Source organism: Uloborus diversus, chromosome 4 (genome assembly GCF_026930045.1).
Source record: "Uloborus diversus isolate 005 chromosome 4, Udiv.v.3.1, whole genome shotgun sequence".
NCBI lineage: Eukaryota > Metazoa > Arthropoda > Arachnida > Araneae > Uloboridae > Uloborus > Uloborus diversus.
The window spans coordinates 1,295,108-1,318,461 of NC_072734.1; positions in this window are offsets into that span (position 1 = coordinate 1,295,108).

Genomic DNA, 23,354 nt, shown 5'->3' on the forward strand with positions numbered 1-23,354 from the left:
TACTTTCACATCAACAAATGTATCTTGAGGCTCTTTACTTGACAATCTCTGAGTGACACAAGATGGTCTTCAAGAGTTATAAAAGCCCCATGGAAGAATTACTGGAAAGCGACCTTTTCATTGATAAAAAATTTGATGTCATTTTAATATGTATGCCTTTGTCTGAATTTTTTTTTACTTTATTTATACTGCGGAGCGTTTTTTTTCTTTCTTTCTTTCTTTTTTTTTTTTTTTTTGATAAATGCTACACTCTATCATAAAAATTTTAATTCGCTTATCTTAATTCTTGGATTGACAATTGAAACTCTTTGTAATTTTCGCATTAATGCATACTTGAACCAGGTGTGGAACTTTGTGACTTAACTTTTCGTAACAGTTTTTAATGTATGCAAATGTGGAAGAGGTAACAAAACCCGGATGAAGTTTTAGTCAAAATATTAAATCAATATTTTGAATAAACTGATCAATTCAGTTTCTCAAGAAATTGAGACAGGATTTAATGAGATATATTTATTATTGGTCTTAACTTCAATATTATGTAGGTCGGTTATAGAAAGCGAAAAAGAAAATATTACACTTATAAGTAATAGCATGATGGAAGAGGAATTGTTTTGTGAATAGTGACTATACTTTTTAATGACACAAAATAAATACTAGCCTATTTAAAAAGCTTTCTTGGTTAATTTAAAGAGAGGAATCTAAAGGAAATGTGCTTTTTTTGACATAACTTTCTTGCTTCCATTGTTTTTTGACTGTTTCAATCAGGTCAGTCATTAGAAAGATGACTTTCGTGATTAAATTGAAAAACCGACGTAAATAAAGCACAAATTTACACGAAAATACAGCATATAGCTATTTCAAGGCTACAATAATGGAGCCTCTTCATCGGTGTAAAAAACTACGCACACAACCAGAAAGTGGTAGGAGAACTGAACGTCAACCAATTTTGACTTTTGTGTCTCGGGAGGTTAGAAAATTGCCTTCGAAGCGCAATGAGGCAAAGCAAGACCTTCCTCTTTAGCTATACTGGCAATAAATTAAGTCATTGGATATTGATTAACTATAATTACAAAATTTTCTGTTCTTCCTGACTCCAAAAATAGCAGATTAAAACTTTACTAAAAAAAAAAACTAGTACCGAGATATTTTGTGAGATAACTTATAACAAAATAAATTTAAAGTTTCGGTCGAAAAAATTTTAATTGTTCTTTACAAACCTAATTATTCTTAACATTAAAACCATTTAATTATCAGTTCTTGTTAACCAATATGTATTTTATACCGTTCTGAGGAAATTCATGTTCAAGAAACTCGACCCCCCAAACGAAAAGCTGAAATGCCGCCCCTGCCAGCAAGCAATATATGGAAGCTTCACTTGCCAAATCGTTTAACTCTATGAAACAAAAAATGGAGCAAAGTTGTGAAGAAGATGATTTCCATAGGAGTGAATAGGACGTTGTGTTGCATTTTTTGACATCACATGGTCAGAAATGTACTGAACCAAAACTTTAATATGAATTCACATGCTAAGCATTGATTATGCACTATTAAAGCGGAAATGAGGTTTTTTTTTTTTTTTTTTTTTTTTTTAAGTGGAGTAAATCGATTTGGCGACTGAGGCATCCATATGTAATTCAAAAGACCGTACATAAAAATTATAAGTAATAACAAAAAAAAACATCCATAAACCTTGCTCTTCTATCCTGTGTCTTTACTTCAAACAACGTGTTTTTTTTTTTTTTTTTTTTTTTTGAACAATCACGATTGCTTATTGTTCTAACTTGACTGTTTTTAATGTCCTATGATTTTATTTTCCCCCCGCCTCCCTATGCAGCACCACCGTCGACCGGCCGCCTCACGATGCTGCTCCTATAACGAGCAAAGTCTCCAGGTCGAGTCACTTGCCTACACACACACACGCATATATACACACAACTACACACACACACCTGCACACACATACAGGCACACTAACAAATACATACACACAACTACCCACACATAAACATTCCCCCCACACACAAACATAAAACTACCCACACACACACAAACACAAATATCAACACACACAAACACACATACACATACCCCCACACACAAACAAACATACCCCCCACACACACACAAACACGCACGCCTACATACACATACACTCGTGATTGCGAAAAACATAATTTGAATTTAAGATGTCAAAGTTCAAATTATTTTTTTTTTCGCAGCGCCTATTCCCTACGTTTTCTATTATTTCTTGTTTTTTTTTTTTTTTTTTTTTTTTTTTTTTTTTTTTTTTGAGCAATCACGACTGCTTATTGCTTTTATTTGACTGTTTTGATGCCCTATCATTTTATTTTCACGCCAGCACCCTCTGCAGTATCACCGTCGACCGGCTCCTCACAATGCTGCTCCTCTAGCGAAAACCGTCTCCAGGTTGCATCCATATCCTACACTTACACGCCTACATACACGCACCTGCACACACACACATATACATACATACACCTACACACAAACACATACACATACATACGCACATACAGACGCACAAACACATACACACAAACACATACAACTACCCACACACTCATGCCTGCACACAGACACAAACACACATGCCTACACACACATACCCCCCTACACACAAACACAGATACCCCCAACACAGAAATGCACACGCCTACATGCATACACACACACACACACACACACACACACTCGTGATTGCGAAAAACATAATTTGAATTCAAGATGTCAAAATTCAAATTAATTTTTCTTATTTTTTCAATAAATTTATATTACCCCACATTTAAATTTTCTTTTATCTCCAAAACTTTTATTCAAAGCTTTTATATTTCTCAAATAAATTTCGCTGCCCGAGAAATATTAAACTAATGCGTTATCTCTAAACGCATAGAATTTCAAATCGAATCTCTCATCACTTACAGAAATTCGAATGTATTATTTTCGGAGTTATTATTTGACACACTTACGCAGTCCGTCCAGAGTTTCGAATTATTAATCCCGCTAGCTGCTTAAAGTGTAAACACTGCAGGCAGACAACACGGACAGCAATGAAATACTCTGAATGCAATAATATATTATTCTAGTGTGTTGATGGATGTATTAAAGTTCAACACGTCACTTGTTACACACAGGAATACTTGTTTGAAATTCCCTTATTATCCGTCCGAACAATTCCGAACTGAAACTCCGGGGCTTTTGTTGAGTGAGCATTTGTAACCGGACTTCAGCGTGGAGGCGTGTACATCGGTAAACAACGAATGAGTTTGAAATAGTTTGGAGGTAATTTCGAATCTTTTGCAGTTTAAGTGAAAGGCAAAAGTTTTAATGACAGTTTGATTTAAATTTGAATTATTTTAGACTAGTGGTACCCCCACGGCTTTGCCCGTAATAGAAAAATTAAAAGGTCTTTTGGTTCGCCTGTATATTTACAAATAATGTATGGCGAATTTTCTCGCCAATTGGCTCGTACCCATGTTACGGTTCCACGTTATGATAATTTCGTAATCTACTCGTCGTCCATCTTATGAAAATTTTGTTCTTAAAATTGGAATAGAAAACGAACCACATCGAATTTTCGAAAAATCGCTTCTAGGTGCACACCCCCACGCTACAAACTAACTTTGTGCCAAACTTCATGAAAATCGATCGAACGGTCTGGGCGTCCTGCGCGTCACAGAGATCCTGACAGACATAGGGACAATCAGCTTTCTTATTAGTAAAGATAATCTACCTCATGTAAATAATTTTGTATTATTAGTATTTTGTCTCAATCTTAGTTTTAGCAACACCCTAAAATTCTCATGTGCCGCATTTTTGTAATATTAGAGAATTTATGCTCTGAAGAGAACATTGTTTGAGATAAGGATATATCAATTGTATTAAAACTCTAGCGAAAACCGTCTCCAGGTTGCATCCATATCCTACACTTACACGCCTACATACACGCACCTGCACACACACACATATACATACATACACCTACACACAAACACATACACATACATACGCACATACAGACGCACAAACACATACACACAAACACATACAACTACCCACACACTCATGCCTGCACACAGACACAAACACACATGCCTACACACACATACCCCCCTACACACAAACACAGATACCCCCAACACAGAAATGCACACGCCTACATGCATACACACACACACACACACACACACACACACACTCGTGATTGCGAAAAACATAATTTGAATTCAAGATGTCAAAATTCAAATTAATTTTTCTTTTTTTTTTCAATAAATTTATATTACCCCACATTTAAATTTTCTTTTATCTCCAAAACTTATATTCAAAGCTTTTATATTTCTCAAATAAATTTCGCTGCCCGAGAAATATTAAACTAATGCGTTATCTCTAAAAGCATAGAATTTCAAATCGAATCTCTCATCACTTACAGAAATTCGAATGTATTATTTTCGGAGTTATTATTTGACACGCTTACGCAGTCCGTCCAGAGTTTCGAATTATTAATCCCGCTAGCTGCTTAAAGTGTAAACACTGCAGGCAGACAACACGGACAGCAATGAAATACTCTGAATGCAATAATATATTATTCTAGTGTGTTGATGGATGTATTAAAGTTCAACACGTCACTTGTTACACACAGGAATACTTGTTTGAAATTCCCTTATTATCCGTCCGAACAATTCCGAACTGAAACTCCGGGGCTTTTGTTGAGTGAGCATTTGTAACCGGACTTCAGCGTGGAGGCGTGTACATCGGTAAACAACGAATGAGTTTGAAATAGTTTGGAGGTAACTTCGAATCTTTTGCAGTTTAAGTGAAAGGCAAAAGTTTTAATGACAGTTTGATTTAAATTTGAATTATTTTAGACTAGTGGTACCCCCACGGCTTTGCCCGTAATAGAAAAATTAAAAGGTCTTTTGGTTCGCCTGTATATTTACAAATAATGTATGGCGAGTTTTCTCGCCAATTGGCTCGTACCCATGTTACGGTTCCACGTTATGATAATTTCGTAATCTACTCGTCGTCCATCTTATGAAAATTTTGTTCTTAAAATTGGAATAGAAAACGAACCACATCGAATTTTCGAAAAATCGCTTCTAGGTGCACACCCCCACGCTACAAACTAACTTTGTGCCAAACTTCATGAAAATCGATCGAACGGTCTGGGCGTCCTGCGCGTCACAGAGATCCTGACAGACATAGGGACAATCAGCTTTCTTATTAGTAAAGATAATCTACCTCATGTAAATAATTTTGTATTATTAGTATTTTGTCTCAATCTTAGTTTTAGCAACACCCTAAAATTCTCATGTGCCGCATTTTTGTAATATTAGAGAATTTATGCTCTGAAGAGAACATTGTTTGAGATAAGGATATATCAATTGTATTAAAATGTGTGAATTGAAAAAAATACGTTGGATACATACATTTACTTCTTTAATGTCTGATTTTTTTAAACGCCAGTTTTTAAATGTTCTTTGTTAACCCCCGGCACACAAAGGAAGGGGGTTATAAGTTTGACGTGTCTGATGTATCTGTGTATCTGTCTGTGGCACTCTAGCGCCTAAACGGATGGACCGATTTTGAAAAAAAACGAGCTGATGTGTGCATCACATGACTTCCTTTTACTCCAATTTAAAGATAATAGTGCATCGGAGTGAGCAAAGAAACACTTTAATTATTTTCATCCCAAGTTTGCTGCGAACCGAAGCAAAGAAAACGTTTTATACAGATAAATTTTCCCAATATTGGCAGTTTTAATGTGATTCAATGGTTAACTCTCTAAATATGGCCAATTTAAAACCAGATTTAAAAAAAAAAAAAAAAATTAATTTGAATTTTGTCATCTTGAATTCAAATTATGTTTTTCGCAATCACGAGTGTGTGTTTGTATGTGTGTGGGGGGGGCGGGGTATGTGTATGTGTGCAGGCATGTGTGTTTATGTCTGCGTGCAGTCATGAGTGTGTGGGTAGTTGTGTGTATGAGTGTTTGTGTGCGTGGGGGCGGGGTATGTGTGTGTGTGTGTGTAAGCATATGTGTTTGTGTCTGTGTGCAGGCATGAATGTGTGGGCAGTTGTGTGTATGTGTAGGTGTCTGTATGCATGCGTGTGTGTATGTGTTTGTGTATGTGTGTGTATGGTGGTGTTTTTTGTATGTGTGTGTATGTGTTTGTGTGTGCGTGTGTGTTGGGGCGTGTATGTATGCGCGTGTGTGTAGGCTATGGACGCAACCTGGAGACGGTTTTCGCTAGAGGAGCAGCATCGTGAGGCCGGCCGACGCGACGGGTGGTGCTGGCAGAGGGTGGCGCCGCGCCGGTGGGAAAAATGATAGCACGCCAAAAACAGTCAAATGAAAGCAATAAGCAGCCGTGATTGCTCAAAAAAAACCGCCAAGTTGGCGACCAAAAACCTGTAGGTATATTTCCAAGTGTTTGCCAAATTATAGCACTGCTTGAGTTTACATTGAAATTAACAATGATTTTACCCCGAAAAGGTGTAAAACACCCCTTTGGGACATCCGAATGCAACCAAAAGAGAAGGTGCACAACTAGACCCCACTTGGAGTCTATGTGCCAAATTTCAACTTTCTAGGACATACCGTTCTTGAATTATGCGACATACATACACACATACGCACATACATACGTACATACGGACGTCACGAGAAAACTCGTTGTAATTAACTCGGGGATCGTCAAAATGGATTCTTCAGGCGTCTATACGTTCTTAGTCATGTATCCACGTGTGGTCGGGTTGAAAAAAAACTCAACATTCATTCGGGGGCGAGCAAAATGGAAATGAAGACCGATTTTTCAGTGAAAATTTTTTCGCGAACACAATACTTCCTTTTTTGTAAAAGGAAGTAAAAAATGTTCAAAAAGAGAGTTGATCGAGAGTGTTCTTAGCTTGGTTGCGTCTTCGGATGACATTAATTAACGAAGATATAAACCAAAAACCTCTAAAAGGTTTTTCGCGATTTTTGGAGTGAAAATATATTTTTTTAAAAAATTAATTCAGCACCAAAATAAAGAGTTTTTTTCTGCGTCTGATAGAATGTGTTTGGAACTTCCATGTTATATAGAATTCGAATTATAACGGTTTCTAAAGCAGATTTTAAATACGTTTAGTTTTACGGTTAAAATTTTTATCTGTTTCTATTAGTTAACAAATAAAATACTTGTAATTGATTTTTAATAATATAAGGCTTTTAATTTTCAATTTTCATCTTGGTTCTACATTTGCGACCCAATCGGGGTTTTTTAATATTTTTAATTTTATTTTCCATTTGTGTTTAAGTAATGAGGAAAAGTTTTTAAAGTAATTTTATTAGCAAAAGATATGATCATAATTTTGACATCACTAGGCTTGGACAGAAAAATAACAAATATTTCACAGCAAAAAAAAGTATTTTTAATGTTGTAAAAACACCTTACCGTAGAAACTCTTTAATCGTAATAGAAAGACAAAAAATAGCTTTCAAGTGTCCAAAACTAAACAAACAATTCTGAAGATTTAATGGAACGCTACATTGTGGTGATTGAGATTGAACGGTACCTAGCGGTGATTTAAGAAACTATCCCCAAAGAGATAAACCATTCAATTTTCATCTTTTAGATTTGCTAAATGATCCACAAGACATTAAAAATTAATTTCAAAAGAACACAAATGAGAAACTTCATAAGATAATTACTGTCATTATCCACAATACATTAAAAAATAATTTCAAAAGAACATAAGTGAGAATCTTCATAAGATAATTATTTTCATTATCGACAAGACATTAAAAATTAATTTTAAAAGAACACAAATGAGAAACTTCATAAGATAATTACTGTCATTATCGACAAGACATTAAAAATTAATTTCAAAAAAATGCAAATGAGAAACTTCATAAGATAATTACTGCTATTATCCACAACACATTAAAAATTAATTTCAAAAGAATGCAAATGAGAAACTTCATGAGATAATTACTGTCATTATCCACAAGACATTAAAAATGAATTTCAAAAGAACACAAATGAGAAACTTCATAAGATAATTACTGTCATTATCCACAAGACATTAAAAATTAATTTCAAAAGATCACAAATGAGAAACTTCATCAAATAATTACTGTCATTATCCACAACACATTAAAAATTAGTTTCAAAAGAATACAAATGAGAAACTTCATAAGATAATTACTGTCACTATCCACAAGACATTACAAATTCATTTCAAAAGAATACAAATGAGAAACTTTGATAATTACTGTCATTGACTAAGCTTAGAAGCAGGTTATAAGTTACATGATTAGCTTGCCTTGCCTCTTTCAGCCGCCATTGATCAGGGACTCAAGCGCCTCCGATAGTTGACTGGAATTGCAGGTACTGATAAAATTTATCTGTTATTGATTCTCAGCAGCAATAGTATTGCTATCTATGCTGTTAAAACCTATGCGAGTCTGTCTATGTGTGTGTTTCCAACCCTATCTTCTCCGGACTGTGAATGTCCACCACGTCGATACTGGTACCATTGGATACAGGACATCCAGGTGAAGCCATTTTGCCCTGTTTCACTCCTCTACTTTAAGTTGTCGGATATCCAGGATGTCCTGGAACCACCGAAGGGGTTGTGAACAGGGTTTGATAACCGAAACGGGAGACGGAGCCCTCTTGTTGACAGATTAAAAATCGAGTTAAGGGGTAGCTTCTTTTATTTTTATCTCATTTAATATTGGCAACAACAGTGCTTCCATTTTGATTTTATAGCATTTTATTCAATAAACTAATAATAATGATTATTAGTATTTAGCTTGTTAGTAACTATATTATTTGTATATGGTGTATTTAGCGAGAAGTAATAGCGGAAGTAAGTAAAGTAGGGATAAACTTTCTGTCATCGTTGTCTGCTTGGCGCTGGGATGTTGAAAATAGTGCTGCTAATAAAAAAAGTGAAACATTCATGAATAGAATCGCCAATCCAGCAAGTAAGTCGTGAAAACGGCAAATGTTGGCATCAAACAACAACCCTCTTTGTTTACTCCGAACTATCACTTCTCTATAAAAGTATTATAGAAGACTAAATTAGATGTGTCGCCAAATGGAAAACATACGGCATTTAAAACTTCAACTTCACCCCTTATTATTTTTGCATTTGTTGCAAACCTTATTCATAAGTGTATTCTATAAACGATTTTTTATATTCTTTATTAAAAACACTTATACAGAAAAATTCCAGCTGGGTTATTAAAAATCTCTTATATAATTAAAAACTGAGCGTATCTATGTATGTCCAAGCTTCTTCTCCCGAACGACAGTGAACTGACCATCGAACCAGGTATCGATGGATTCTTCATCTTCCCGTCTTCATGTTTGGCTATTTAACATAATCCTCCGATAATAATTAGCGGAGATATCCATTAAAAACTATTAATTATGAAGCTTGGATTTCGACATAAAAATCCCTTTTTTTCGAAGGCTTTCCTCTATTCAAATTTTTATTCAGTGCTTCATCTCAACTTTCCGCATCAACGCTTCTATTAAAATGTATAGCGGGGTGAACATTGACTAATAATAAGAGTAGATCGAGCTTTCCCAGACTTGCTGATGAAAAAAATGGTTCATGGATACATCATGTGACTGGTGGAAGGCTTGGCGAAAACTTTGGCGGCATGGTTGCTAGATGACAACATTATCAAAAGTTTGGCACTCGACATGTATTTTAAGACGTAATGTGTTTTCATTATAATTTTTTCCAGGTGCAGAGATTGAACTGTTTTTCTTTTAGTTATGCATTATTTTGACATTAGTAATTAATTTTTGATCACAGTTTTCAGTAGCATTTATTTCATTTGGAACTGCTACGTCAGCGTTGCCGTGAACGTAATGGCGTAAACGTTTTGCGTTAACGCAAAAATGTGCTAATCGGTATCTTAATTGAAATTGTAGGTAAAAATCTTACCGCTTGCCGATTCTTTTTAGGCGCTTGCATCTTCAATCGCTTTAGAGAGTTATTGAAATTGACTAAAGAAAATGCACAATACTAACTTAACGAAAAACTCACTATATTAACAACATATTTACAACTTAGAATAACAAATTTACAAATCGGAATCCATAAATATTCCGTGTTCCATCAATTCTATTTATTTTATTTCTCGCTGGCGTTGATCGTCTGCTACGATCAACGCCCGCTGTTGCTAGGATATCCACCAGTCACATGGTTTGGTTTATGAGCAGCAAAAGGGTTGCCATAGCTCGGTCTACTCTTATTATTAGTCTATGGGGGTGAAGAAAAACATTGAGATGAAAGATCTGTTGCCATTTTTTTTCTCGAATATGAACAGGTAAAATTCTTGTTTTTGTTTTGAGGCTTTTCCTGTAATCAGGGGATTTAAAATGTTTACTTTTGGGGGGTTTTCCGCAATCTGCCGCAAAATTTCACTGACTATTTTTTTTTTTTTTTGGTTCAAGCCTGAGTGTTGAACTTGCGTCACTTGACATAACTTTTATTTTCGAGGTGGACCGTGCAAAGCCGTGCGACGCAGCTAGTATTCCTTAAAATACGAGAGTTCTTAGAAATTCGCAGATGCGTTTTGCCACTAAAAGTACTTAAAACTTCGAAGCACAGCTAGAGAAAATAGCCTCAAAACAGCTTTTTCTTGTGTAGAATTAGACAAAAACCAAACAGTTTTGCAGAACTGTAAACCGCAGTATGTTCCAAATAGTTTTATTTAGGGAAGGCGTTTTCCATATCCGTTATTCTTGGACAGAATCTGTCGTCAGTTTGAATAAAATTCAACGCTGCTGTTATTGCAACCCCAGAATATTTGGTGACAGCTGTAGAAAAGATTCACAAATTAAATCGACATCGCCGAGTCTATGAATAATATTTCTTTTCGCGACCAGAAGGGAAAGGAATTTCGATGCATATTCCAAAGCATTTGCATCTGGAGAAATGCGAAAATGAAGATTTAATTCTGGAATTAAGGACTGCATTTTGATTCCAGCTGTGATTCCTTTTATCTTCATTCCTACTAATTCTTGGAATAAAAATTCGATATCGATTAGAATTTTTTTTTTTTCAATTGTTGTTAATTTTATCTTTAGTAGCAAAAGTTCAGACGATAAACAGGGCCGAATTAGCCATGTGCAGAAGTAGCAAATGCTACGGGCCCCGCACCATGAGAAAAATTCCAGAAAAAAAAACTACTTCCCGTACTTTAAACCGTTTAAATTTCTCTCTATATTTCTCTTTTTATTTAGATTTAGCTTTTCTAAATACTCAGGTAAATTAAACATCTTATTTTTTCGATAGATGACTTTCCAGAAATTTCTCCCAATTGAAGTCTTAAAAACGCAATTTTAGTCAGAAAAGTTTCAAAACTGAACTAAAAATTACAATTTTAGCCAAAGTTTGGAGAACGGAGAATTGGGTTTTCTCTAGATTTTTTTTTTTTTTTTTTTTCAAAATGAAGTCAATTTTAAGGTATCTTAGGAAATTTAAGGGAGTTAGGGTCCTAAAACTTTCAGCTATTCAAGCCTAAAAAAAAGAAAGTTTCGGTTGTTTCATAACAATAGAGGAAAGGGGAAGGGATTCTTTCCTGAAATTGTGCTCAAAACTGAAGTCAATTTCAGGCTATCTTTGGGAGGAAAGGGTTTGAGGGATCGACCCATGGTACAGCTGAAAACGAAATTTCAAGCTATGTGAGAAGATTAGAGAAAGGGAACCCTCCCCCCCCCCCAGAAACAATTCTGATGCGATTTTAGATTATCACTGGAGACGTTATCAGGGGAGGGGGGATACGGGTTTGCTTCCCAAAATGTTAGAAACTGAAATCTTCAAGACACAGGCTATCTTTTGTTCTAACTTTAGGTAAACAGTGATGCTTTGGAGCCTTTTCCCCCGAATGTTGAGAAGATAGGGAAGTAAGTAGATATTCGCCTTTGGAATTTTTTTGAAATTTTGAAATCGAGATGGTTTAAGGGCTTTCTCCTTTTTTTCGGAATTTAGGCTCTAATAAAAAAATTTAAAAAAAAAATAGAACCGACTTCAAAATTGCTCTTAAAAGTGAAAAATAATTTTATTCTTTAAACACCATCGATAATGCTTTTAAACATAATTTTTGAAGTTGGCGCAAAAACAAAACGTAAAATCCAGTGTAACCATGTTTCGTTCATATTTTGTTTTTAGAAAAGTATCCAAAGTTACGAACGAAACATTTATATCGCTATTCAAATATGCTGTCATCAATGCATAATGTATGTGATAGTGAAGAAACTGGTCCTGGTTAAATTTATAGTTGTATTTGAGTTATGGCTGTGAATGATTTTATCTATCGTTTTTGCGCCAACTTCAAAAATTATGTTTAAAAGCATTATCGATGGTGTTTAAAGAATAAAATTATTTTTCACTTTTTAGAGCAATTTTGAAGTCGGTTCTATTTTTTTTTTAAATTTTTTTATTTCATTCTTTTTAGTGTAAATGTAGGTATTTCAGAAATAATAGGAAGTTATCATCACGAAACTTCGCATTTTTTTCTTAAAAATACTCCATACTAAAAAAAAAACTATTGACACGCGTTAAACTTTAAGCAATTGGCACTAAAAACTTATCTTTGTTTCTCTCTGGAAATCATGCGTAGTTAATTTAATTATAACCATTTAAGTATTACGTTTTTCCTAACTAATTTATATTCCACAGCATCTAAGTTGCTCATGATGCAATCCTGTATTTTCTTACTTAGCCCCGATCATCTGTTATCGGCATAGATGATAACGATAAAAATACTACAGAGTAGTTGAGTCAAACCTAATGATAGCATTGTGAAGGCTAAGCAGATCCTAATCACTGCATCACCTCGCTTCCAGGTTAGGTTTACCCCTACTATGGAGCAATAGCACTGAAGAAAGGAAGATTTTGGTAATTCGCATAGGGTTACTATAAATCAGCAGGGTTACTAAAATAAAATTATTTACGCCAAAAATGAGCCGACAGCGCCAGATTCCCCATTATCGAAATATCCCTTCAAGAAATTTGATGCTTGCTTCAGAGAAGCCTTTGTTCAAAATTACCATTACAATTACTATTAATGTTACTGTTATATGGCACCAAACTTTTATAACAATGAGTTTCATATTGTCGCGTAGATGAAGATAGCGAAGACAATGTGAAAGCCAAATGAAGCGAATACTCGTTAGTCTCAACTCGAGATCTTGATTCAGAACCACGAATGAACGTTACATCTCCTTATATACAACTTGAGAAAGTGCTGGAACTTTCCAGACTTGGAAAGATACAGTAATTAATAGAAGATTCGAAAAAATACGGGAAACAGTAGAAACGAAATTTTAGTAAAATTCACTTTGTCCTAGTCGGGATTTGAACCCGGGTCGCTCGTGTGGGAGGCGAGAATTCTACCACTGAGCCACCGTTATCCACGGATGAAAAGTGCGAACTTCGCTACAATATCATTTTGATCATTTAATAGGGAAAGTGCATAAAATTTACTGTTTTTTGCCCATAACTTTTTTTCTAAAGAACAAATATCGTCAAACAAAGTAATGGGACCTAAGTTGAGCCATCCCCTATCCATTAAAAAAAGAATCATCAAAATCGGTTCACTAGGTGAGACGCTATGAGTGGACAAACAAAAAAAAAAACATACATACGGTATGAATTGATAACCGCCTCCTTTTTGAAGTCGGTTAAAAACTCAAATTTAAGCAATTTTCGTTAATAGCAGGAGAAGGAAGATGCTGAAATTCTTAAAGCTCAAATCCTAAAACCACATTTTACGGCTCTCTTTGGTGACGTTAGACAAGAGAGGGGAAAGGGTTACCATCCAGAAATTGTTTAAAAGTGGCTTTCTTCTTAAAGCTTTCGAAATTGGAGTCCTGAAAAGGTAATTATTAGTCATAGTAAACTAACCCTCAAAATTTTCCGCCTGTGACACAAACTCGTAGATCCGGCACTGTAAACAACAATGAGCAAAATTAAGAGATCATGATAGAAGAAAATAAAAAGATTCTGAGACTTCACACTTATGCTGAGCGAAATAAATGAATTGTTAAGAGAATATTATTTTTTGATGAACTAAAATAATTATGTGTAGAAGAAAGACTTTAAATATCGTTTTTAATTTTTTTTCCTCAGAGTGGGAGAGAACTAAAAAGCTGCCATCAATGCCCCGAACCTAACCCCTTTCTTTTGCATCACCAAAGGTAGCCGAAAACTTTTTTATTCGAACTTGAAATTCAGAAAAATTCAGGTAGAAAATTGTTTAACATAATCGAGAGAAAACCCGCTAAAACTGTTGTCTGGAACTTCAGTTTCGAAAAATTTCCATGGGTGCAATTTCCAGCTGCAGTTTTAAAGTCTGTTCTTTCCCTTTTTTTTTCAAAATTATCACAAATTTATTTATAACGAGTAAAAGTGATAATTGCATTCTTATCACTCATCATGTCTTTCATAGGGAAAATTAACTTCTACCAAAAAAAGGTTCTTATTTGTTTCTCATTTGAGCGATTCCAATTTTTGTTCAAAAAAAATATTAATTTTTCGTTTCACTTTGAAAAAAACTCGAAACTCACGGTGACAAATGGGTTATACTTGCTGAAAGCAGGATTATTTATTTTCTAAATTTTCTTCCCTCAAATTCATCGACATGATTAAAGGCCTTTTGTCTCTAGGTAATATAAAACACTGATGGTATCACGTGACGAAGTGTTCTAAAGCTTCTGCCATTTTTCAACTGACGATGACAAAGTGAATGGGGAAGAACGGTTTTTCTGAAGAACTTCAAAAAAAAACTTTTCCACACTCTAGAAGACAATCATGCATCATAAGTTTAGAAAAAAACGCTAGATAATGATAAGCAAGTGTCAAAAAATAATAACGTGTGGATAAAATAGAATAGGATATTACACAAATTTAAGAGTGTTCTCAACTATATTAAAGGATTTTTTTATCTGGACTTATTATAAATATTTTCCTCATCATTTGTCAACTTATTTCTTAAAGATAACCTTTGCTTCGGTTAATTTCTCTTATTTTTCTTAAATAAATGGATATCTGCTCCTGGATCAAACTGTATGGCTTTTGATACACACCTTCAAAATTGAACTGTATCCGAAAAATGTTTGCATAAAAAAAAGTTGCAATGAAGTGCTTCTGGTAGTTTTCTTTTGTTCGTGCGTGCTGCAGGCGCGGCTGTATTTTTGTGATTTTGTTCGATTTGTTTAGCTGCTTAACAAATTTGTAAAAAACTGCAGACACGCGTTTTAGGGTTACAAGGTACCCCGTTTTCACTTCAAAACGAAGTGAGCTTATGGGAACCGAGTTTTTTTTAGATTTTATTATATCCGGAATCCAAATGCAGCCGTGATTTTGTTCTTCTGTACTTGTAATGCAAACTTTTCTAGTTACACGGGCCTCCGAAAACATGTCCCTCCACCTGGGCAGTGGACCTAGACCTCACAGCCAGACCATGTTCTAGTTCACAGCCAGACCATGTTCCTAGTGACCATGTTCTCTGGTTCAAGGGCCTAAACGAGCATTCCCTTCCTCCTGGGTCATACACGTCCTGGGACCCACGGGCCTACAAGAGCATGTCCCCTCTAGAGATGAGACGGGCTCAGCCCGGGCCCGAAGCGGGCTCGGGCTCTAGAACCGAAAATAGGTTTCGGGCTCGGACTCAAGCAAAGATATTCAATAGTCAATCTCCAAACAAATTCAAAGTAAATAAGCATTTTACTACTGTGAGAAAATGAAAGGAACATTTAAATCAGTTCAATCAATCAGAAAATTTACCCCCCCCCCAGAAAAAAATTAACGCTTATTTATTGTGTTTTTTGCGATTACTGTTGCAATATGTCATACGGTCATGCATTTGAAGTGGAGCATTTTGAGAAAATTTAGAAACTTCTGAGAAGAACATTTGACAAAACATTTTGCATTAGCAGAGAGATCATGTCAGACCTACCTCCATGGGTCAGACTGTAGAAAGCTCGGTTTTTGATACAAGAAAGTTTCCTTCGGGCTCGGGCGGACCTGGGGTCCTAGGTTGCGTCCATGTCCCCTGAAATCAACTTTATACCCGACTCTCTCTACTGTCCGTTCTCGAAAGCGAAGACTACCACTCAGGACAGATTCCATTTCAAAAAGGGGCGATGGGTTGAGGATGTGCACTAACCGGCTTAGGACAACAAACAGTACTCAACTCTATTTAGACATTAACAGCATCCAGTATTCAACATCCAGCACACGACATCCAGTATCCGGAATTCAATATCCAGCATTCAGTCAGTGGCATTCATTTCAATTCTGGCGTCTTGAACTCAAATTACGTTTTCGCAGTTGTGATTGCGATGGAAGCCGTTTGTCGAAACAAAAAACCTAACGGTCCAATCGCAATTCGTGATTGCGAATAACATAATTTGAAATCAAGAGGTTCAAATTCAAATATGTTTTCTTTTCCTCTTTTTTCATTTATTTACTTTCATTTATTTACTTTTATTTATTTTATTTATTTACTAGTGGTACCCGCACGGCATTGTCCGTAATAGAAAAATTAAAAGGTCTTTTGGTTCGCCTGTATATTAACAAATAATGTATGGTGAATTTTCTCGCCAATTGGCTTGTACCCATGTTACGGTTCCACGTTATGATAATTTCGTATCTCGCTAATTGGCTTGTGCCCATGTTACGGTTTCACGTTATGATAATTTCGTAATTTACTCGTCCATCTTATGATAATTTTGTTCTTAAAAATGGAATAGAAAAAGTACCACATTGAATTTTCGAAAAATCGCTTCGAGGTGCACACCCCCATGCTATAAACTAACTTTGTGCCAAATTTCATGAAAATCGGCCCAACGGTCTAGGCGCTATGCGTGTCACAGAGATCCAGACATTCTCCGGACATCCAGACAGAGAGACTTTCAGCTTTATTATTAGTAGATATTATTTTTTGCTGCGTGCAGCTTCCATGGTTCCGTCATCATCTTCAACAAAACATTGCTCTAATTGTAAAAACTCATAAACAGCTTTCCCACATTTGAATTTCATAATACTTTTTAAAAATACAGTTATCATTTAAAACAAAAAATCAACAATGTGCATAACAATTACCAGCAGTGAGTTTCTGTACGACACCCATCATCATTATCACCAAAAACGAGCTGATGTGTGCATCACATGACTTCCTTTTACTCCAATTTAATGTCATTTCCCTATTACTTGCAGTTGTAATGTGATTCAATAGTTTACTCTCTAAATATCACCAACAATGGCCAAATTGGAACAGATTTTTAAAAAAGATCTCGCCAAATTTGTTGCCAATTTGGCGACAAAACTTGGCAACCAAAAGACTGGCGATATATCGCCTAGTGTCCGGCAAATCATAACACCACTTGAGTTTACATCGAAATTAACAATGATTTCCCCCAAAAAAGGGGCAAAAGACCCCTTTAGAAACACCCGAATGAAAACAAAAGGAGAGGTGCACAACTAATCCGTACTAGGAGTCTACGTACCAAATTTCAACTTTCTAGGAATTACCGTTCTTGAGTTATGCGACATACATATGCACATCCGCACATACATACGCACATACAGACGTCACGAGAAAATTCGTTGTAATTAACTCGGGAATCGTCATTACGGATATTTCGCGTGTCTATACGTTCTTAGGCACTTATCCACGTGTGGTCGAGTCGAAAAAAAAACTCAATATTCATACGGGGGTGAGTAAAATGGAAATTAAGGTCGATTTTTGAGTGAAATTTTTTTGCGAAACAATACTTCCTTTTTTGTAAAAGGAAGTAAAAAATCAGCCTATTCTAAAGCGAACACTGATGCACTTACCCATTCATTAACTTCGAACTTTACCCAGTACATTGTTTGCTTTCACTGATGACATTCCTAGGAGAACAAGCAAAGAAAAAGTTGCAATTTAAAAAAAAAATCAAGAAATACTTTTCTAAATAGCCAACGAAGAAGCTCATCATAGAAACCCTGATGCCAATATTTGAATTTCTTAACTATAATGGCCCCCACTCTTGCTGTGTCAAAAGGATGAATAAAGCTCTTTTTTGAAATGATCTTTCAAAGCTGACGAAACATTCAATGAGTAACAAGTTTTAATGTTCAGAGCAAATCACTGAAATTAATGAACCTTGTTTATGTTTTCAAAAGTAGTTAAATTACCGAAATATATTTCTTCTGATTTTCTAGGAAACTAGTTTCCTCGAAGAAAAATTTTCTTTAAGCAAATGACCTTAAATGTGTTTTAGTATTAAAAGGGAAACCGTCAAAAGAACAATATTTCCTGACAGCTTTTACGTAAACATAATCATCTGAAAAAAAAGTTTTCAAGAGCAACGATTTAATCAAAATAACGCGCCAATTTCATTCGTGCAATTTCAGAAGATATAACTACTACTTCTTAATATTTTTAATTTATTTTACATGGTGTATTTCTATTTGCCACTTTTGAATTTTAATCTACAAATGAATGTATTCTTGGAAGAATGGAAAATTTGTACGCTTTGAGATGAACGCTACATATTACACATTACAAATATTATAAATTACAAAGTGTTTACTTGACAAAGTTACGTAATAAATCTGTCCTTCATCATTAATATTCAGTACGAAGAATGATCTGTCAATAATTAAAAAACCCTTTTTAAAAATCTCGTTTACATGTAGCTATTGCGAAAAAAAAAACACTGAGAACTAATTGGCTATCTCTCAGCAGATTTCAGTAAAACACTATTAACAACCTGTTTACTTTCAATATTCAGCCATGCATTCTTTTAAATTAAAATACACACATATAACTGTGAATAAAAAGCTGAAATTTACAGAATTTTTTTTTTTTTTTTTTTTGATATATCGAGGTGCAATTACTGGTACATTTCAGTATCTGATTCATCGCGTTAGTTTTTATCTTTGATTTTGGCTCCTGTTGTACATACAGGTAACAGGAACAACACAAACATCACCAGTACGAAAATGTCTCGGTCATATATCTGTCATAGCTCGGTGTCTAGGGCATGTCATAACAGAATATACACATACCTGTTTCATCTCACCTCTCTCTCTCTATCTCTATCTCTATCTCTCTATCTCTCTCTCTCTCTCTCTCTCTCTCTATCTCTATCTCTCTATCTCTCTCTATATCTCTCTCTCTATCTCTCTATATCTCTCTCTCTATCTCTCTATATCTCTCTCTATCTCTCTCTATCTCTATCCCTCTATTTCTCTCTATCTATCTCTCTCTATCTCTATCTCTCTATTTCTCTCTATCTATCTCTCTCTATCTCTCTCTATCTATCTCTCTCTATCTCTCTCTATTTCTCTCTATCTCTATCTCTCTATCTCTATCTCTCTCTATCTATCTCTTTCTCTCTCTATCTCTCTCTATATCTCTATCTCTCTATTTCTCTCTATCTATCTATCTCTCTCCCCCTCTCTCTCCCCTCTCTCTCTCTCTCTCTCTCTAATAAATCTTTCTGTTTCTTTCTTTTTCTCTCTCACTGTTTTTCATTCTCTCCTTGTCTCTTATTTATATCGCTCTGCCTGAGGTGGGTTTTCCATTGCGGTTACTGTTAGATTTAAGGAGTCGTTCACCGTATGTATGTATTTATGTATGCATGTGTGTATGTGTGAGTGCATGCATGCATGCATGCACTCAGACATGCTTGCTCAAGCAAGCAAGCAAAGAGAGAGATATTTATCAGAATTTTCTACTCAATTTTTCATTACGTCTTCTGTTTCCACCTAATCTAATGCGTACATCGCATTAAAAATTTAATTCAAGAAGCATCCCCAAAGCAAAGTCAAAAAGTGAAAAAATTTCATCAGGGAAGCGTTTTAAAGTAGCTGTGTGGAAATCAGAGCTTTCTAGCTAATTCAGTTAGTCAAACTATATACAGTTTTTCCTACAAAAGGCAAACTTTTATCTAAAAATTGGTATCGACGAGCTGCTGCATTTGATTGAAAAAAAACAACTTTCTAATTAGAGTATACACCTATATTTAATCCTTTAAATGCCGTTTGTGAATGAGATTTAACTGCACCGGCATCCAATTAAAGCAAATCAATCGACTTCATTTGAACAGAAATAGTATTTGATTCCATCAAAGTTTTTTTAATTAGTTTCTTAAAATTTCCTCAATTGCATCTTTGTGTCTGGATTTGGCCTAAGAAATATCCTTAAATTAATCCCAAAATCTGCAACATCATTAAAAACTTTCATTGAAAAATGCATTCATACAGTATCTTTCTCTTTTTTTTTTTTTTTTTGTTAGTATCACATGTATAGTGCTTCGTATAAAAATCTGATTCATCCACATTTTACGAATGATTATTTTCTCTCTCAGCGGAATTTAATTCTTTTTACTTCCTTTTACAAAAAAGGAAGTATTGTATTCGCGAAAAAAAATGTCACTCAAAAAATCGACCTTAATTTCCCTTTTACTCACCCACGAATGAATATTGAGTTTTTTTTTCCACTCGACCACACGTGGATAAAAGCATAAGAACGTATAGACACGCGAAATATCCATAATGACGATTCCCGAGATAATTTCAAAGAATTTTCTCGTGACGTCTGTATGTGCGGATGTGCGTAAGTGCGTATGTGCGGATGTGCGTACTTATGTCGCATAACTCAAGAACGGTATGCCCTAGAAAGTTGAAATTTGGAACGTAGACTCCTAGTGGGGGTCTAGTTGTGCACCTCTCCTTTTGGTTGCATTCGGGTGTTTCTAAAGGTGTATTTTGCACTTTTTTTAGGGGGAAAGCATTGTTAATTTCGATGCAAACTCAAGTGGGTGTTACAATTTGGTGGACACTTGGCGATATTTCGCCCCGTCTTTTAGTCGCCAAGTTTTGTCACCAACTAGAGAGTTAACTATTAAATCACATTAAAATTGCAATATTTTTGGAAAAATAACATTAATTGGTGTAAAAGGAAGTCATGTGATGTACACATCAGCTCGTTTTTTTTTTTTCTTTTAATTTAGAACAGTGTTTCTTCAGATATTTTCCCCCTCGTGTGAACAAGCCAGGGGCAGATGCGAACAATTAACTAGTATGTTGTGGCCATCACGAAACTTTCTTCTATATCTTTCTTATATTTCTGATCCCTCCCTATGCTTGACGAGGAAGCAATATTCCCAACAAAAACAAAATTACGTGCGCCAAAACTTGAGGACCATCCCAATTCCCGATTTATCTCAAAAGCAAAGCAAAGAATGAAAATTGAAAATTATTTTTAAAGCCTTGCTTAAAATAATTACAAACATTTATTTGTTAACAAACACAAAATGGCAAAAAATAAAAAGTTTAAATCATCGCGATTTTCTGGTCATTTTCCAACAATTAAAATCACGCGAAATACGCAGACGACAATCTATTATGATTTATCTTTCTTATTGTTGCATTTATAAAGCTATTTTTATTCACACAAAAAAAATCAGCTCCCCCCCCCCCCCCCCCCCCCCCCCCCCCAATGATTGATTGGCGCCAAGATTTGACCAACGTCTGTTTACATATGGATTCATATTTATTCCAAATTTCATCCAGAACGTAGCATTACTTCTTGAGAAATGGCACTCACAGTGGAAAAAAAAAGAACGTTCGATTGTGCCCCCTTCTCCTTTTCAGCTGTTGACGCCAAAATAGAATCAGTTCTTATACCTTCAAGGGGCTACTTGTCGATAAATTTTTGTTTGATTCCGTTCATTATTTCTTGAGATACAGCAGCCACAATCGATGACAAAAAAAACATTCTATAACTCAACCCCCGTTTGAGCTATTGACACAAAACTAAATCAGCACCTGTACCTGTTAGGGGCAACATATGGACCAAGTTTTGTTTGATTCCCCCAGTTACTTTCTGGGGAATAGCAGGCACGCATAACTCAAGAAACGTCCCATTGCTCAACCCCCCTTGGAGGAATTCGCGCCAAAAAACCACTGAACCCAAACTCACATAAGGACACATATGTGTAGCAAATTTCGTTCAATTTTTTGCCTAAGTTTTTGCTGTAGAGCGGCCGCAAAAAAGCTGGTCACACACATACGGACACACACAAACAGACAGACATTTTCCAAAAAATGGTCGAAATGGACTCAGCACGCCCCAAAACGTTTGAATCCATCAAAATTCGAAAACCTGCACGAATCCAATACTTTCTTCTATACATTAGATATAGAAGAAAATAAAAAAAGCAGGACAAAAGCATCATATTTCAACAAAAACAAACTTTTTATATGAAACATATACGTATACCAAATACATTAAAGGATTTGTAATCTACACTGCGTCAGTTTTAAATTGTACAGCAAGTTTAGAAAATATTTTTGCTGAAATATACAACGCAGCTCACTGTCAAATTTTAAAGTTAAATTGCTTGTTCTGATAACTGGATGGATAAAAAGAAAATTATAAGACTACACATAGTTTATCGAATATTTCATTATATCTAAAGGTTATTCTTAATATACACTACTTTAAGCTTCATACAGAGCAAGAAAATGTATTTTAAAACTATTTTAAACTACAGTTTTTAATTAAATTTATAGCATTTAAGCATCATATGGATATATCAATTGCCAAATCGATTAACCCCACTTTTTTAAAAAAATCCTCATTCCTGCTTTAAGGGGGACGGTGGAGTTTAAGTTACTTTTTTTTAGTTTTCACACTAGAGACTTAAGGTTTTGTGAGCATATGTATTTAAGCATAACTATATAGAGTATCACAAAGTAACCAACTCTTACTTATTTTAAAATTTAAAAAATTTAAATATTTTTTGAAATTTTTAAAATGCTCTATGCGACTTAAATTTTTACAATTTTGCTAATTTTTCTTATTTTATTATATAATAAATCATTGCAAAGAAAAATTGGTATTAATTAGTAAATTCCTGAAAAATAAAATTTTTGAGTTTTTTAAAAATAATTCGATAAAAATACCCTGAAATTTCTCTTGTTAGAAATTTGTAGTCATTTTTTAAAACCTTCCTGAAGTTAGATTCTATAATGCATACCAAGTTTTATTATTTGATAAGACATGAAGCTAAAAATTGAATTTTGTGTACTTTGAGCAAAAATTGTGTCATATGGAGCATTTTGTAAGTATGAAAATCGAGAAAATTTCGTTTCGAGTAAAATGCAATTAAAGTATTTTGCACTTATCGTAAAAATTTAGTTTGCGAAATCTCTTTTTTAGTGTTTTTATTTGTCGTTACAGCATGATTCATTGCAAGAACAAGATTTATAATAATACTAGCTGCGTGCCCGGCGTTGCACGGGCTACGTAAAAAACGAAAGAGATG